Genomic DNA, 12,460 nt, shown 5'->3' with positions numbered 1-12,460 from the left:
GCAGCGAGGGTGTAGAATTGAAAAGAAATATAATGCACTACTCATAGTCGGTGGAAGAGTTTTAGGCAGCGCCGTGTGTTAGCAGGTTGAAGTGTCATGGCAGGTTCCTCTTTTCATGCAAGGGGTCTGGACAAGAGGGGTGGTGGTGGTGGGGGGGGGGGGGGGTGATCTGCTCCGCTGGAGGTCAGTGAACTATCGTGTCTGACAAAAGTAGCGGTGGTAAAATGGTGTTCAGGCGCACGAAAAAAATGATAAAGCGGGGGAGCAGGGCGTAGATATGTAGATAACCGGACGAAAGGATTGAGTGAAAGCAAAGAGAGGTTGGAATATTATTGACAATCGAATAACAAAAAACAAAAAAAGAAAAAAAAGGACCAACTACACAACTCAATGAACCATAACTAAGCCTATGCTTTTCAAGTTAGCATAGCGAATAGATTCTAAAGCTCCCTTTGAAACGTTCATGCCTATTGGTTGCAGTGTATTGAACTTATGAATGAGGTACGATTCTCTATATTTTCTGTCTCGCGCAGAACGAAAATTTGACTGTAGTATGTAGAGTTTAAGTTCATCAAAGTTATGACCTGATTGGTTGAAATGCTCGGCGACGGCTTTGGGAAGCTTTTTAGCTGTGTCCGTGTGATGTCCGTTTAGCCTGATATATGTTCATTGACTGTCCCGTTTCACCGATATATTGCTTCTTACAGAAGGAACACTCAAGCATATAAATTTCATCGGAGCTAGTGCAAGTAAACCTATATATAGTTTTCACTTCGTGTGGGCAGCCATTTGCGGTACTTTTAATTTTAAGGTCACTTTGAAGGTGCTTGCAGGTTTTGCACCTGGGGCGAGAACATGCTTTTATAACGGGGGAATGATGTTGGCTGACTTTTGAATGCACTAACATGTCTTTAAAGTTTCTGTTGCGGCGATAGGTAACCCTTGTGTGATGATTATGTTGTGGACTCAGGCCTCAACCACAGAAAGATGGCACAATGAACACAGAGAGGCTTTAATGACACGGAGACGAGACTAGGACGACGAACACGATAACACACAGAATTGGCTTCTAGTTGTCTGTCGCTTATACAGCGTCACTTTCGCATGGAGTCTAATAGCGTGTCGGTATCACACACTCACATCACGAGGAGTCGCAGTGATGACTCTAGCAGCGGGTGGCGCAGGGAATGGAGGCCGGGGCGGAGGCCCGGCACACGACGAGCCACTCGCGTGACAGCTGGGTCGAGACGTCAGCCCGCCACGGCTGCACCGGAACACGCCTCGGCTGCACCGGAACACGCCGGCGTCATGTGCCCACACAGCAGTGGAGCAAGCCGGATCAGGCACACGAACAGCCAGGCCTGTTTTCCAGCTCACCCAGGAACACCGGCCCAGGGTAGATGGACAGCTCGGCTCGTTCAGGACGAAAGCCCAGACCGAGCACAGGCTCAGACCGGGCACAGGCTCAGCCCAGGTGCAGCGACAGCCCGGACCGCTCTCCCAGCTCAACCAGGAACACCAGCCTGGGGCACGTGGACTGCTCGGCTCGTTCGGGACGAAAGCCCAGACCAAGCAGCTCAGGCTGGTGACATGGCTGTCCCTTCAGAGCCTGGCTCCGGCTCTTCTTCTTCCTCGTCCATCGCGCACCAGAACAGTCACGCAGATTGGGCCGCGCAATTGAAACAGGGACTATTCCTATCACATTTCCCCCCAAGTTCAAGAAGTCGAGGAGGGGTGTCGCCCGGAGGAGTATCGAAAGTCACTCACTTCACGCTATAATATTCACGTACGTCGCGGAATTGAGGTATCGCAGTAGTTGCTGCTCCGGCTGCAGGATGAACGGGAGACCGTAAAGGTACACATGAAATTTCTGTACCCCCTACACTATGACAAGGCACTCCTTCTCAGTTGTGGGATAGGCAGCTTCCCGCGGGAGAAACTTCCGGCTAGCGTAGGACACGGGGAGCCAGCTTCCGTCGTGTTGTTGCGAAATAACTTCTCCGAGACTTCTCAAAGAGGCGTCCGTGCGTATCAAAAAGTGTCCTATAAATGTCTGTGTGCGGTGTCTGCCAATTCAGCCGGTTCGGACAACCTTTCATCGTTGTCACATACAGGCATTGTCGCTAGTGGAGCGCGTCCAACTAAATGGCCTGGCACCGTTCGTTGACAGACGTCGCACGATTTAACAAACCGTTTCGTCTCCGACTGGACCCCTCGCCAGTAATGTTTAGAAATGATCCGATCCACCGTTCTCTTCACACCCTGGTGGCAGGCGAGGATCCCTTCATGCGCAAGCTTCATCACGTTCACCCGAAGATCTCTCGGCACCACTAATTGATCGAGTATTTTTCCACCTGACACTTTGTGTTTCCTGTATAAACCGCCATCATGTAATATTCGTCTTCGTGGCCATCCGCAATCATCATCTTGCCGACCTTTTCGAAGCAATGCCCCAGAGAGTCATCGTCCTTCTGTAAAGCTTTTAATTTGCTTTGCTCGATTTCAGTGACTGCGGTTTGCATAACACGCAGTATGGGAAGCGACGGTGTATTCCTTTCCTTGGAAACAGCGATGAGCTCTGCACCAGATTCTTCATCGTCTTCTGTTTGTCTTGAGGAGGCGGCTGTGTTGTTAGCTTGGGACAGCGTGTGGTCCTCTATGGCTCGTAGCTCTGACTGAGTAGTGAATGACATCCTCATGGCAGGGTAACTCCTCCTCTCGCTGTAAGCTTTCTGTGGATACCATGAACTGGTCGGGTCATTCGGGGGGCGGGCACCCTCAATGTTTCCCAGTACCACGTCATACAAAGAGTCGCGCATACATTTATCTCGCGCGACGCCTGTAAAGAATGGCGTGTCCAAATGTACTAATGTTTCCGGCAAGTACCGAATCGTGCGGTCAAGCAAGAATACTGCGCCTTTTGTTCCCGTCATTTTTTCCTCAGGTACCAAAGAGAGCCGCAGTACCACGTTATTGCAGCCAGTGTCTCGTATGACAGACACTGGTTGTGATTCGAGGAAGCCTCTTCCCACTGGCAGATTTGTACCGTCACATTTGGGGCCTGGTGGCATTAACGTCAAGGTGACTATTGGGACTCTTTCGCCGTCTTGAAGCACGACGTATCCACCACGCTCTTTTGTCGGTTTTTTGGTTTGCGACGGAGCCAGCATACACGCAGCTTGTCCTTGATTTTTCCTACTCGAGGGTTCACCTTGTTCCTTTCCGCCGGATCATTCATGACCATCAGGGTTTTCTTTAGTCCGGAACCAGCACTCCGAAGCTCGATGTCCTGCTTTATCACAAATGAAACATCGATTAGTTGTCCTCGGCGCCGCCGTTGGGGTTGCCGTCTTGCGAGCAGAGTCTAACGCGAACTCATTGGAGAACTTCTCGCCACCTAGATTGGTCAGGTCATGTGCCTCTTAAAAACAATCAGCATTCTTTGACAATGTAGCGAGGGTATTACACTTTATTTCTTTAAGGAACACTCGCAGCCACGCAGAACATCTTCCCAAAAATTGTTCAGCAATCATGGCGTCCCTGAGGGAGTCGGAGGTCCTCTCAGTGTGGGACATTTCAACCCAGCGGTCGAAGTAGCCTGATATTCTTCCTGCATATTGCACGCCAGTCTCGTGGTCTTCGGGCCTTGCGGTTCGAAACTTTTCTCGGTATCCCTCAGCGGTGCACCGAAACCGCTGAAGGAGAGTAGCCTTCAGCTGGTTGTAGTCTGCGGCTGCATTCGAATCAAGTTGTCCTATGACCGTCAACGCTTCTCCTATGAGGCAAAGGCTGAGGGAGAGTGTCCATTTTGAACGGGGCCATTCTTGACTAGTCGCCACTCGCTCAAAACGTTGTAAGTACGCGTCTAAATCATCTCGGTCTTCGTTAAACGGGGGGATCAACTTATGAGGACTGAATACCTCAGGAGCCGCCCTGGTAATCGACTGTTGCGTCGCTGGGTCACTCAACGCGCCTTGTGCGCCAGCAGTCGTTTCCTGGAGCTCGATCTTGAGTCTTAGCAGTCGTTCTTCCGCTTCCAATCGTAGGCGCTCTAGTTCTGCCTGCGCTTTCACGTCTTCGCGATGTTGGGCGCGCTGGTCCCGTTCTCTCGCGATTTCTGCGTCAACCCAGTGCTTCAGCTCCGCTCCTGTCATTCCTAAGTCTTTCCCTATAGCGTACAACCTCTCAATCTCCATCGTTCCTCCTGTGCGCTTGAGAATCCTGGCAGGCTCGCCAAAATTGTGATGATTATGTTGTGGGCTCAGGCCTCAACCACACAAAAATGGCACAATGAACACAGAGAGACTTTAATGACACGGAGACGAGACTAGGACGACGAACACGATAACATACAGAATTGGCTTCTAGTTGTCTGTCGCTTATACAGCGTCACTTTCGCATGGAGTCTAATAGCGTGTCGGTATCACACACTCACATCACGAGGAGTCGCAGTGATGACTCTAGCAGCGGGTGGCGCAGGGGATGGAGGCCCGGGCGGAGGCCCGGCACACGACGAGCCACTCGCGTGACAGCTGGGTCGGCACGTCAGCCCGCCACGGCTGCACCGGAACACACCTCGGCTGCACCGGAACACGCCGGCGTCATATGCCCACACAGCAGTGGAGCAAGCCGGATCAGGCACACGAACAGCCAGGCCTGTTTTCCAGCTCACCCAGGAACACCGGCCCAGGGTAGATGGACAGCTCGACTCGTTCGGGAAGAAAGCCCAGAACAAGCACAGGCTCAGACCGGACACAGGCTCAGCCCAGGTGCAGCGACAGCCCGGACCGCTCTTCCAGCTCAACCAGGAACACCGGCCTGGAGCACGTGGACTGCTCGGCTCGTTCGGGACGAAAGCCCAGACCAAGCAGCTCAGGATGGTGACATGGCTGTCCCTTCAGCGCCTGGCTCCGGCTCTTCCTCTTCCTCGTCCATCGCGCACCAGAACAGTCACGCAGATTCGCCCGCGCAATTGAAACAGGGTCTATTCCTATCACACCTTGGTACATCCGGGAACGCTTTTCTCAGACGCTCGTTACTTGATAATATTGGGTGGTATTTTCGTAGGATGTTGTTTATGTTGGGAGGGCGCTAGAATATTTTGTTATAAAGGCTGGTGGTCTATCAGATTTTGGTATAGGTTGTTTCTGAGCTAATGCCGACTGCCTCTCTAATCTTGACGCGACGTCATAAGCCTGGTCGAGAGAAATTTCTGGATGGTTTCGTTTCGCTAGCGTTACTTTAAGGCCATTTAGGTGGTGGATATAATCGTTGTTGTCGCTACAGATTCTTCTTATTCGTTTCGATTGCCCGACAAAAATTCCTCGCTTGCAATGTCGCGGTTGATGACTGGTGTAGTCTAAATACTGCTGGCTATCCGTAGGCTTCCGGTAAAGTGTTGTTCTCAGTTTTCCATGTTCTATGTAAACCGTCGTGTCGAGGAAGTTGATCTGTCTAGGAGAGTGGTGAGCAGTAAACTTAATACTCCAGTGAAAGCGGTTGAAATGGCTAATTAGGTCGGTTAGCGCGTTTGTGCCGTGTTCCCATATTATGAATATGTCGTCAATGTAACGCAAGTAGGTGTGAGGTTTTAGAGGGTATAATTTTATCAGGTGTACTTCAAGCTGTCCCATGAAAATGTTGGCATACGTGGGAGCGAACGGTGTTTCCAAGCTTGTGCCGAAAGTTTGTAGGTAGTGAATACAATCGAATTCGAAATAGTTGAGCGTAAGAACTCTAGAAGTGACAGGTAAACTTCGGGAGCGTGTGCCTGAGGATTGATTGCGAGGGACTTCGACACGGCTTCAATTCCTTCGCGCATGGGTATCTTAGTATAAAGAGCAGAAACATCTAAAGGTACTAGAATGGCATGGTCGGAGAGAATATGGTTAGCGTTAATCGAGTCGATAATTCGAAGGAAGTGTGGCGTATCTTGAACAAATTATGCTAGGGTGGTTGGGATGTTTGACAGAAGGTGATTTAAGAATGTAGATAGTGACTCGGTGGGTGTGTTGTTATTTGATAGTATAGGCCTGCCTGGGATTTCTGCTGTAAATATTTCTTGTACGGGAACCTTATGTATTTTAGGACGTGGACACCGGAAGCCGAACAGAGCCCAGACCTTGATCTATACATAAAACTCATCTCAAAGGAAACGGCAATGTCAACAAGACATTGCCGCAAGCGCAAAAATTTGTCCACCACTGAACACAAAATTCTTAAAGAACTCGCGGAAAGAAAGGATATTGTAATAAAACCAGCAGAAAAGGCGGTAGTATCGTAATCTGGCCAATAGAAAAGTACAAAAAAGAAGCCTTCAAACAACTGAGCAACCACGCCCATTACAGAAAACTCTACTCTAACCCAACTTCGGTTTACAGCAACCTTGTCCAAAATACAATAGTGCAGCTGCTGTCCCAGGAACTAATCACCCAGTCTGGATATCGCTTCATGATGCCCAATAACAAAGAAGCCGGCCGTTTTTATCTCCTTCCTAAAATACTTAATATAAAAGATAATAATAACAATAATAAGAGATTTCCCTGGCAGCCTAGTCCCGGGCACCAACAGCCTTAACCGCTGGACGAATAAAGTTTATTCCTATCCTATCCTAAGAAATTTCCAGCAAATATGCACTCCTCATAAACAGTACCTAAATAATTTTAGCCTCTGTGGTTATTGATTAACCATGTAGGCTTCATCAACTACTGACACGACTCGGTCTTGGCAAACTTGTGAGCTGACAAATTTGAGCATGCAGTAACCCCCCTCCATATTTGTTTCGATGAAGGCTTCTCCTTTGATGCTACTCTGGATCCGTCCACATTTCTTGTGATTACCACCACTGGCTTCGCGGCAGACACCCTCAGGAAAACTTCTCATGCACAAACCTAGTTCTTTGATACTTTTGCTGATAACGACAGACATTGAAAGCAAGGGTGGCATACCAGGCATGCTGGTCACAGACAGAACTGCGGGGGGGGGGGGGGGGGGCGTGCTGAAAGTAATCACCTAGTGAACATGTCCATTTCATCTGCTGCTGCAGTGTTGATTGGCTGGGGGCTCCTGCCTCCGTCTCACGCGTGCCCCAGCCCAGCCAATCAGAACTTAAGCAGCAGCTGACATAGATATGTCCACTCGGTGGACACTTACCAGAATACACCGACTATGCTCTGTCCTATCTTTCTGCCTTTCCCCATGGAAAACGTGGCGAATGCGGGGGATGGCAATTCAAGACGATGAGCAAAACGAGAACAAGGTGAGAGCAGGAGCCAACGTTTGGACAAGTGGACTTGTCGAAACGTTGGCTCCTCCTCTCACTCTGTTCTCGTTTTGCTCATCACCCTTCCCTAGGTAATTTACACAGTAAACTACTTGTTCAGTATGTTGGTCACCTTAATCAATCTTCGAATAGTTCAACGCTTAAATAGGTGTGTATAAGTAAGGCACTGTAAACCCAAGCAGTTAGGTTGGTGATTACCACTGTTATGCACCATACAGGCTCTACCAATGGCTTCACTGTGGCTTTTCATGTTCACTGAACTTTGAATGTAGATGAGGCAGAATATAAAAAAAAACAGACTAGCATTTCTGTAATGTGCACCACCCCCTCCACTTTTTTGTGTTGTTACTATCAGTATACTGAAGCGAAATGAAGTAACGAAAATTGTGACGCCAATTTCATTTCACTGCCTCATTTTTAGAGGTGTAGCGAGATTATTTAATTGCATTACCAGTTGTTACTCAGGTTTCCATCTTAATTTATTTCTCATGCTCCAAATAGGGCTATAACTGTTCCCTCATCCACAGCTATCAAGGCTTTAGGGCACCTTTGGATATTATCTGAACTGAGTAAACACTACACATTGCGTAATTTCTCAATAGAGTTTCACAGCTTCCTTCATGTTTAGTTTCTCATTAAAGCCAGCATTTCTCTTGTGACCACATTTAAAAAGCCTGTGGTAATGTATACCTAACATAAAAGATGGGTGCTTTGTAGTGCTAACATGCTCTGTCCTACAGTATATACTCTAGGACAATTGAAATGGAAAAATTGCCGACATACAAGTCCAACAAATGCCGCATCAAGCATTGGTGTTTGCTATTCCGCCTGGTGTTTCAATTTTACAGCATGTACACATTTTACCAGTGCACCAGTAAAAAGGGTTCAATGCTCTTCCCGAAAACTCTCACAAGCACTTATCACAATAAATTCCCCATATAAGTGGTTTTGCTGAAGTGTATACAGGGATGCAAGCATAATTAGACAATGAGGAATGCAGGTAGCAACAGTTTATTTTCAGCACACATGTTTTTTTGATAAACTACTTCTATACTAGTGAAATCTGTGTATTTAATAAAAGTACACTGTTCTGCTTCATCACTCCATGCCAAGTGCAAGTATCCTGTACCAGGAAGTCAAACCAAGACGTGGGATGTTCAGTCTGTGAAAATAAAAACGAGTTTCAAACATTAACGTCTAAAAAGTAAAGCACACTCAAGAAAATAAACACAGCACAAGAACAAATCCAACGAATCAGAATTATATTTGAGAGCAAACATAACATATAGTTTCTATGGCCCAATGAAGAAACCTTATTCCTCCAGCATTTTTTCTTGTGTGAGAAAAGATGAAAGTGCATGTGTTCTGTCCCATTTTGTGTATCTTTCACCTTTTCACAAACAAAAAGATGTCATCTCAATGTGCCCAACTGTCTTTGAATATCCATTTCTCTGCTCTCTCACCATAATACCTACAGTTAAAGGTTGTAGTAATGCTTAGTTTGAATGAACCAACACCAGCTATGTGCACTGTGGTACCAAACATGGCAATGTAAGTTAAGTTCACGCACAGCACATTCATGTGCTATATACTTTTGCTCTTGATTGTAGGTAAGATAAATAAAAGGAAGGCATGTAAATACGAATGGTCCCTGATGTGCTATGCAGAAGTGCTCTCCCATTTGGACAGAAGCCAAGCACAAACGCAGTGAAGAAGACAACTTATACAGCATTTCAAATCTAGGAACTGAATGTGCTGGAGATTTTTCTGAATCCATGCTTAAAAATCTAGATGCTAAAGGTGACGCATATATTAACAGGACTCTGCTCAAACTGGTAATGCTATGTGTAGCTTAGTTTACAAAATGTGCCCTAGCACTTGCCTCCCAAGCTGAGGCTGCAGTCCAGTTACAACTGCAAATCACTGAATTAGGTCTAGGGCACACTTGAGCAAAATGCGGACGATAATTACTACACCACTGAGAATCTACTAGAGGCTTCAACAAAGCACCTGACAGCCTGCATGGACTGGAGCAAGCAAAGTGCGTTTTGGGTCTAGGTGTGCACAGCTTGCAGTTGCTCATGGACGCTATTTAATATATTTTACATATTTCACTACTTCTAGGATTCAGGCAAGAAATATGATGTATTTTGTATCCTCTCCACTGTTAAATATTCAAACCCAGGATACCACAGGTCTGTTTTTGGCATATGATTTCTTCTCAGAAAACTACCCCTCTAAAAAAATTTCACAGGTACTTAACCCCAACCTCTCTTGAGGAGAGCCTCGTTTTTGAACATGGCAAGGCCACTAATTACACAGTGACTCCTTGCAATGTGATGTGATGTACGTAATCACTTTAAAAGGAAAGGAAAATTTAATAGCAGTATGACAGGTACACAATAAAGCAAAGTGCCTGCTTTCACCCACGTATTCAATGTTTGCTTGTCCACTGGCGTTTTCCCTGCAAAAATTCAACAGGCGAAGGTGACTGCTTTGTTTAAATCAGGGGACAGAAATGTCATGTCAAATTATCGGCCGGTGTCAGTGCTCCTTGTCATATCAAAGGGCTTAGAAAAGTTATCTGTAAAAGGGTTGTGTCATTTTGTAAAAAATATCCATTATTACATACGTATCAATTTGGGTTTCATAAGGGCCGATGGACTGCATAAGCTATATTAACACAGAAAGATTTTTTCTTGAACGGCTATGAAGAAAAAAATTTACGTTAGGTGTATTTATCGATTTTTCCAAAGCCTTTGACAGGATCAATCATATTACTCTACTAAAAAACTCGGAACATTACGGATTCCGTGGATTACCCCTGGACATTCTAAGGCCTTACTTAACCCATAGGAAACAATACATTTGCATCTCAGGAGAATACTCAGACTCCCTGAATTTAGAAGCTGGTGTTCTCCAAGGGAGAATATTGGGGAATATACCGTTTAACATCTATATAAATTATTGAACAAACATCAGTAACATACAACACTATATAATATACGCAGATGACACCAGTCTTTTATTCCAATCATGTAATGCTGACAACTTTTCACAACTAGCAAACAGCGTCCTTGATAAACTATATTGGTGGAGTAAAGCTAATTCCTTACATATTAACGCTAAAAAAACCAAAGCTGTTCTTCTTGCACCCGCCCAAAAATATGTCAATCGTAATCTAAACATATTCTATCGCTCAGAACAAATTGACCGCGAATGTGAAAACACTCGGAGTGATTTTTGATCAGCATTTAAGGTGGGGCAAACACGTAGAACACGTGGCAACAAGTATGGCAAAAGCATGCGGTGCGCTTTGTAGGCTTCGAGATGTTCTTCCGTTAAAGCTACGGCTATTGCCATAGAACACCATATGTGATTTACTCGCAATAAATATTCTGCGTGAGTAAACACATAGGTAAATGTAGTTGCATAGACTCACCCAACTAGCAACAGCAAAAGCAGCAAACTGCACATTTATGTAGAAAGGCGCCACTTCCATCAGCCACAAGTCATCTGCTTCAAAGCCAATTTTAGGCTTTCCAGATGAAAAAAATTCACACATGCTTTACATTCACGTGTTCACTTATGTCTTCTAGCAGGTGTGCCGTGTTGTTTACCAGGATCACTGCGTTCAGCAGAGCTCTTAATTATGCCGTTAATTTGCCCACTTCACCGTCAACTTCAAGATTTTGCACAATATCTTGTAACCTGTCTTTACGCAATCTTTGCTTCTTGTGCCAATACATCCTGACATCGTCTCATTTGCGGTGTTTCTGTCACGTTCCAGTACATACAAACAAGCCCAACTCAATATGTTTCTTGATGCTCTTTTTACTTCAGTGTTATAGAGCCAATTAAATTGCGTATTTTAAGCATTGACCAAATAGCCTATATCTTCAACCTTATCTTAAGTGCTACTTCGAACACCACCTATTATCATAGTTCCACACATTCATTTTAAATCCTTATTTCAGATTCTCGAAAGATTTTATTGTTGGAATTATTTGCTAAATAAGGCATTAACTTATTTTGCAGCAGAAGATGACCCAACGGATGAGGTTCTAGTTTTAAAACGGCAACTAAACTTGGAACAGAAAAAACGAGCCAAGGCTGAAGAAGAATGCAGAAACCTGCAGCAGTCCTTTAACAAGACTTTTGCAGAAGATCAACTGCGTTGTCTGGAAAAAGGGACCATGAGGTGATCTGCGTGGACTGACAAAACAATACAGGAGTCATTAAAAGTGCGACTCGCCTGCAGATCAAGAGGTTATGAGTACCTCCGCGACAATGGATGGCCACTGCCTGCAGAGAAAACTTGTCAAAAGAACATCGTTTGGACATATTACTTTATTAGTAAAAGCTCAGTTAGTGTTTCTCTTTAGTGTCCCTGTAGGTCTTCCTGCTATTGCAAAAAGTCTATTTTTATAGGGTTTATATAATTGTTTGCTTGAGAACCTCTGGTCATAACGAATACCGTGGTATCAGTGTAGTTTATCAGCTAAAGCTTACTGTGTGAAACAAATGTGAATGCAGCTTAAGTTTTCAGAAGCGAAGTGCAAACTCGGTAGTGGACTTTGATTTCCTAGAGTAGAATGTGACAAAATTTTAAAGTGGAATATAGTTTTATGTATTAACTATGATGCTGCTTACCCAGAGCAATGGACATCTCATTCCTAGCAAGTGAAAAAGGCAGTATAACCATATTTTGCTGATTTATTGAGTTTTTATTACTATTTCAATATTGTTTATTACTGCCTATTTATTTTAATTTCTGTGTCAGTCGTGAAACGGTGGAGGCTAAATGCAAAAACGCCCATGTGCTTGCGTTGTAGTGCACATTAAAGAACCCCAGGTGGTCAAAATTAATCCGGAGCCCTCCGCTACGGCGTGCCTCATAATCAGAACTGGTTCTGGCACGTAAAGCTCCAGAACGAAGAAGTCGTGAAACGTTAAACAGGACGTTTGTTTACAAATTACAGTTGTGTGCAATTGACTATCTCTTACTCTGTGATATCTTAAATTTGTATTGATAGATGAGTATGTCTATTTGTACTAGTCATAGTAGCTTTCCTGGCAATTTTATTTGTGTACTGCAGAAATACATATAACCTGGAGGGTGTACTAACTCTTTAGTCCCTGCTGGTGACATGGCAGAGATTGAAATGTATAAATTCC

At 45.2% G+C, this 12,460-nt stretch overlaps 1 long non-coding RNA gene across 1 annotated transcript; it reads right to left on the bottom strand.

Moving 5' to 3' along the window:
• Window positions 1-993: 993 nt before the first annotated feature.
• On the bottom strand, window positions 994-4,821 carry LOC125946591 (uncharacterized). Its single transcript, XR_007467683.1, has 2 exons — window positions 4,576-4,821; window positions 994-1,280 (listed from the first exon to the last, which is right to left on the bottom strand). It is a non-coding gene; the product is annotated as an uncharacterized LOC125946591 (long non-coding RNA).
• Window positions 4,822-12,460: the final 7,639 nt, after the last annotated feature.

Source organism: Dermacentor silvarum, chromosome 7, assembly GCF_013339745.2.
Source record: "Dermacentor silvarum isolate Dsil-2018 chromosome 7, BIME_Dsil_1.4, whole genome shotgun sequence".
In the NCBI taxonomy this organism is placed as follows: Eukaryota; Metazoa; Arthropoda; class Arachnida; order Ixodida; family Ixodidae; genus Dermacentor; species Dermacentor silvarum.
The sequence above is the reverse complement of the archived record's forward strand: the minus strand, read 5'-3'. Positions and strand labels throughout refer to the sequence as shown.